This window comes from Hemiscyllium ocellatum, chromosome 7, assembly GCF_020745735.1.
Source record: "Hemiscyllium ocellatum isolate sHemOce1 chromosome 7, sHemOce1.pat.X.cur, whole genome shotgun sequence".
Taxonomy (NCBI): Eukaryota; Metazoa; Chordata; class Chondrichthyes; order Orectolobiformes; family Hemiscylliidae; genus Hemiscyllium; species Hemiscyllium ocellatum.
Window position 1 is genome coordinate 24224163 of NC_083407.1, and position 6607 is coordinate 24230769.

General features: G+C 36.7%; 1 protein-coding gene across 1 annotated transcript in view; it reads left to right on the top strand.

Annotated features, from left to right (window-relative positions):
• arl5a (ADP-ribosylation factor-like 5A) overlaps positions 1–6060 on the top strand; it is a 31302-nt gene extending 25242 nt beyond the window's left edge. Inside the window, exons 7-8 of the transcript XR_009644845.1 lie at positions 4021–4213; positions 5173–6060. The gene's annotated coding sequence lies outside the window, so the exon portion shown is untranslated. The remainder of the gene's footprint in view (positions 1–4020; positions 4214–5172) is intronic.
• The last annotated feature ends 547 nt before the right edge of the window (positions 6061–6607 follow it).

Here is a 6607-nt window from a genome sequence, read left to right on the forward strand (position 1 = left end):
AAAAGTTTGATTTTCCTTTTTCTTGAGAGGTAGACAACACAATATAATACGGAGTAACCTTGATTATCCGAACAAGACGGGCAGGGAATATTTTGTTTGGATAACTGAGTGTTTGGATAACGTTTTTACAGGACCATGACATCTTGTTTGGATAATCTGAAATTTGAATAATTGACGTTTGGGTAATCGAGGCTGCCGTGTATACAGTTATCAGTATTATTTTCATTGTGGATTTTGGAATCAGTCTGGCCTGTTAGCCAAACTGGATTTTGGTGGTTGGCACCCTTTCCTAAGGGATATAACTGAACCCGTTATGATTATCCAGCAGTTTTATGGTTGAGAACTTTGCAGGGACCTACAATTCAATACTGATAGCCTTCATACAAATTTGGAAGTCTGAATATGATTTTGCATTGGAGTATGCCTTTGTGCATGGGAAATTGTCTTGCTAACTTGACTGAATTCTTTGAAGAGGTGACAAAGAAGTTTGAAGGCAGAGTAGTAGATGTTTTCTATATGGACTTCAGTAAAGTGTTCGACAAGGTTCCACATGGTAGACTGGATCATAAGGCTAGATCACATGAGGGAGCTAGCCAATTGGATGCAAAATTGGCTTGAAGGTGGAGACAGAGTGGTGATGGAGGGATGTTTTTCAGACTAGAAGCCTGTGACAAGTGGTGTGTCTCCAGGATCAGTGCTTTTTCGTTGTTTATGTAAATGATTTGGATGTGAATATAGGAGATATGGTTAGTAAGTTTGCAGATGACATCAAAATTGATGGTCTAGTGAATAGTAAAAAAGATTGAGTACAATGGGACAGCGCTCAGGTGGGCAAGTGGGCCAAGGAGTGGCAGGTGAAGTTTAATTCAGATAAATATGAGGTGTTGTAGTTTGGTAAAGCAAACTTGGCAGGGCCTTGGGAGTGTTGCCAAACAGACCTGCAGGTGTAACTGTACAGTGCCTGGAAAGTAGAGTCACAGATGAGGTGGTGAAGAACACATTTGGCATGCTTACTCTGTTATGAACAATGAAAATATAAGAGTTGGGATGTCATGTGGCTGTACAGGACATTGGGTGAGGCCACTTTTGGAATAATGCATACAATTCTGGCTGTCCATCTACAGGAAAGATGTTGTTAAACTTGAGAGGGTGCAGAAAGGATTCACAAGGATGGTGCTGGGAGTAGAGAGTTTGAATTAGAAGTTGAGGCTGAATAGGCTGGGGCTTATTTTCCATGGAGCATCGGAGGCTGAGGGGTGACCATATAGAGATTTATAGAATTGTGGTGAGTAGCCAAGCTTTATTGCTTTAGTAGAGGAAGAGTCCAAAACTAGAGGACACAGGTTTAACCTTAGAACCCCTACAGTGTGGAAACAGGCCATTTGGCCCAACAAATCCACACGGACCCTCCGAAGAGTAACCCACCCAGACCCATTCCCCTACTTTATTACGGTACATTTACCTCTGACTAATGTGGCTAACCAAATATTCCTGAACACTATGGGCAATTTAGCATGGCCAATTCACCTAACCTGCACATCTTTGGATTGTGGGAGGAAACTGGAGCGCCTGGAGGAAACCCATGCACACATGGAGAAAATGCGCAAACTCCACACACAGTTGCCGGAGACTGGAATTGAACCCAGGTCTCTGGAGCTGTGAGGCTGCAGTGCTAACCACTGAGTCACTGTGCTGCCATTTAAGGTGAGAGGGAAAGATTTAAAAAGGACCCGAGGGGTAACTTTTTTCACGCAAGGGGTGATGTGTGTATAGAATGAATTACCAAAGGAAGTGATGGAGGCTGGTACAATTACGACATTTAAAGGGTACATGAATACGAAGATTTCAGAGGGATATGGTCCAAATGCTGGCAAATGGGATAGCTGGTCAGTGATTTTGACCAAAGGGTCTATTTCCTTTGCTGTATGACTCCATAACTTGCATCACATTTTAATTACATAAAATATTTGACTTGTTTTTAAATTGCAGAGAAACCAGATTCCATTTTTGTGATTAACAACTAAATACTGGCCAATTGACATTGCGTGCTGTCAAGGTTTCAGATTTTTTCACTTCTTTCATCAGATGAGTGTCCCTCAGCATGTCTTTGATCTTCTGCTTCTGCACATACGCTAGGATAGATAACTTATTATGTCAGCTACACAATGTAAAAACAAGCTATTAGTTCCATTCAGTCCAGGTGAATCACCTCCTTGCTTTCCACAACTAAATGTATCAACATAAGTCTCATTTACTTCACTTTAGTATAGTTTCCAGCATCCCCTTAACCACAGCTAAACTCTAGATCTATACCATTTAGCCATTTCCTGTGCTATATTGTTTCACATCATCTCCACTCTCCAGATTAAGAAGTCGATCTTAATTTTCTGACAACTGAACGCCATGTAAAAAATATAACATACAATCCTGATGCTGCCACAGGTTTTAAAAGTTTAAACATATTATTTGCTAATGTTAGATCAAAATGTGCTAAGAGAGCATGAATTTCAAATTGGGTTAAACTTTCGCAACCTTCTGATTGGTGTTATCAATTAAGTCACTTATTTTAAAACAAAACCTGTTCACTTGTACTTCAAATGTGCTGCCTTGAGAGTTTTTCAACAAATTGAATACTGTAACTTGTACAGAAAAGATAGTTGTATTACATTCAATTTTTTTCTCTGCTAAATTAGTAATTTGACTAGATTGGAAAAATTTCACATCTAACATTACAGCACAATCCCTCTGCATTTTATAAGCTAGTTACTATCTAAGTCCTTGAATTTATCTTGCTTTTCTAGTACTGCAGATCAAGTTGGTAAACTTATGATTTATGTTAGATCTGTGTTCAGTGTGGATGCTAACTAGATTTTAATTAAGACTCCCTTATTGAATTGTTTTTGGTAACATTCTGCAGAAAGTCATTAAAGCTTTATTCATTGTTTTCAGCTCAGGAAAAGGAAAACATTAAAACAAAAGTCTGGAATCATTCCAGTGTACAGTATTTTGATATGTGAATGAAGAAAAAAAAATCAAACTGAATTTTTCTTTTAAAAAAAGTAACCAAAAGTATTTGGTTCACATTTACTCAGCATTCTATCTCAAGTTTGTTTTATTTCAAAACATAGAAACTTACAAAAAGATGATATGCCCACAAGGAAATGATTTTTTTTGGAGGCATGGTTGGGTTATGTAATTGGTTGGGGTAGAAATTTAGTTTTCCTGCATTCTGCATCTGAATCACCGGATATGATCTTGAAATTCACTGACCTCAACCATAAGCAATCCAGCTGTTTTTTTTTAAAACGAGATTTACGAGTGGATTTATGAATCCTCTAAACAATGGCACTTCTGACAATGTAGCACTGTTTGAGTTAAATATCTCAGGTCCTGGAGAAAATGTGGAACTTGACTAAGGCATAGGTATTGTCAAGTGGCATTTAGAATGAAAATGTCTGTAGAAAATTGAGAGCGCGAAGAATAGACTTAATATCATCTGATTTTTTGAGTCTCTGTATAATGTAAAAACAGAATCATTTTTCAGGCTGAAACACACAGCTGGCATTTAACACAGTCAATTATATTGTAGACTAATCGGAGTGGACAAATCTATCTTGGTAGCCACATTGACAGATTGAAAGAGGTAATGGTAAAGCTGCCATACTTTTGCCATACGGCTGTTTTCTCATTCGAGAGAGATGACTAGTGGTGATTCATCCTGACACTCAGCATACCTCAGGCAAGGGGAGAGTTTGAGCAAGAGTCATTCATGGTCACCTCAGTTGGCATGGGATTTGTCCTCAGTTTGAGTTACAAGCCACAATGTCCAGCCAACTGAGCTAAACAACCTCTTGAAAGATGTGAACAACTATATTTAATCTTTAGGGTTAATCTGTAAGGTGTTTGGAATGAGTACACATTTTTCTTTGCATAATGAGCTGAACACCTTGCTTCTTTAATGCAAATTTGAAGCTTCGGTTCCATTAGCATTTTACGATTTACACCTACATTTTTTTTAAGCTCCTGAGGTGGCAACATTTACCAAAGCTTGATGATTGCTGTGTTGAACTGGAACGGATGCGTTTTGTGGGAAAGCAGTTTTGGAATCTTGGAAATTCTTGAGATTTGAACATCACTGGCAAGGCCAGCATTTGTATCTGATCCCTAATTGTCTTTGAACTGAATGGCTTGCTAGTGATGAATTCTGACTGTGGTAAGTTGAACAAAAAACATTTTGTATTATCGACCCTTTTGTATCTTTAGGCCTCCCCACCACATACTTTCTAAAACTAGAGAAAATGAAATAGAAATCCAACCTGCAGATAGGTTAAGTTATTCTAATAGATAATAACGGTATCAAACTGTATTTAAGACCTGCTCCACCATACTTTTAGGGCTCCATGTATGTAGATTACGAGGATAAGGAGATTGTATTGACCCAAACATTACCTCTATTCTGTCACTCCAAGGATGCTGCCTGACCTGCTGAGTATTTTTGACATTCTGTTTCTCGTTTACTGGATATGAGGTAGAAAGATTGGATCAATTTTCTGCCTAACGTTTTTATAAAACATCTGCACTGTATGTAATTCTTCGATTATCAGAAGATACAGTTTTTGTTTGCTTGTTTTGTAGAATCTGTCCAATGCATTGCACAGAGATCCAGAGGAAGACGTCTATCAGATGTTTAAATAATTTTCTGTAAATTACAAGAAATACCCTCAAATATTGCCTATGTAAATGTGTGTATTATCTACATATAAGGATTGCACATGGTTAAACATGTGATAGACTTAACTAGCTCAAAGTTTATTTTTAAATTCTCTCTTTCTCAGTAAATGTTGCTTCTTTTGCGTATACAAGTTCTGGTATTTGAATAAAACCTAAAATGCTGTTGTAATGTAGATCATACTTTCTGTCCTGCAAGGGGTGCACCAGCTTTATATTTTTTTAAGAAACAGAAAACACAAAGAAATCCTCCAAAAATTTCTCCACTTGTGTCCAGTGAGGGTATTCAATGCCTTTGTGGTCTTTTTTAAGTGTAGTTCAGTAAAGACATCTCTTGTGAGACTTCAACAAAAAATGTAATTTAAAACTACTTCATAATGAGCATGAATGATTTCTGTTACTGTTTCTTGGTTTACAAATCACTTAAATGAGGTCTCATTTCAGATTGCCTACTGCAACCTTTCTGCTTTCTACGATCTACTGTAACTGTTAAAGCTATCACATGCAAAACTAAGCTTAACTTCTGGCACAACCTGCTGAAACGTGCTGTATAGCAGTTGGAAGGATGTACTAGCAAGCAAGAAATTGTGAACCACATATTAATAAAATAAATACAAATTTAATGTAGTAAATGAGTCTAATTTGAACATACTTAACATGTTAAGTGTAACTTATGATTCATTTGGATCCTAAATCTACAGAAGGAAGTTTATTATCTATGTGAATTCACTTTATGACCGGTATTTGTTTCTCCTTAATAAGGGACCTGTTGTCACCCCGCAGTTTCTCCTTGTCTGGAATGTACAAAAAGAGCCTGCAGTATGCAGTTCCTCTGTAGCAGGAACACCATGAGCCAGTAGGAGGCATTATAGCCAAATCCAATTTCGCTGTCAGACATGCGTACAGTTTTAATCATGCCATTAACTTGTAATCAAGGGAAACTGTGATTAAAAAATAGTTGATGTCAAAATGGAGGTGGTAATCTGGTATATTTTAATCATGTGAGTAGCAAGAATTTAGTCTCTAAGCCATTTAGGTTGATCAAGTAAACAAACTAAGGAGCTTCATTCTAGCTACAATTTGAATTTGTATGCTGTCAAAATCCAGTGGATTTATGGTTAATTGCTTATTAGCAATCTATATAATCACTCCTTTGGCAACACTGCCTGCAAATACTGTTGATTTGTGTAATACTTGTAATATTTGTGTAAGGGTGAATAATTTTGTGGGTACCTGGGAGTTTGTCCTCCAAGTATTCCGTCTCTTAAAAGACAAGCTAATTCTTTCAGCAAAACTGTACTGCCAGTAAAAGCTTTCTAATTTATTATCTGTTCTGTAAGTATTGTACTGTTAAATACTTCAATGTTTTTTGCTTCTGTTTTTTTTTCAATAAATACGAACTGGTATTTTTAGTCTGTGCATTTTTCTGCCACTTCGACGAATATGGTAAACATCCCACATACTGAGTGTAAATTGTCATTATTATTTCTAGTGCTGAATTAACACCAGAAAGCTAGCATTATTTTATATATATATTAGTGAGTTGGAGTTCTTTTTGTTAACGTGACTTCATTTTGAGAAAAGCTTTGAATTGCTATATTGTTAGGTCTAAACTGAATTTACATATGTTTCTAGTTTTGCTTTTAAGTCCAATTTCAGGACAATTCTATAAATTTTCAATTCTGGAATTGTGAAATTTCTTAATCAGCAATCTGGAAATCTTTCTCTTACAGTATACGAAGACATCCCACTCGAGGTATTTTACTAATGTGATACGATATTGTAATACCAACAGTTAAATGGTAATTTGAAGTGGTAGTACTACCGTTAATTGCATAAGATGAATTAAGCTGAAACCAGCTTATAATTAAAAATTTAA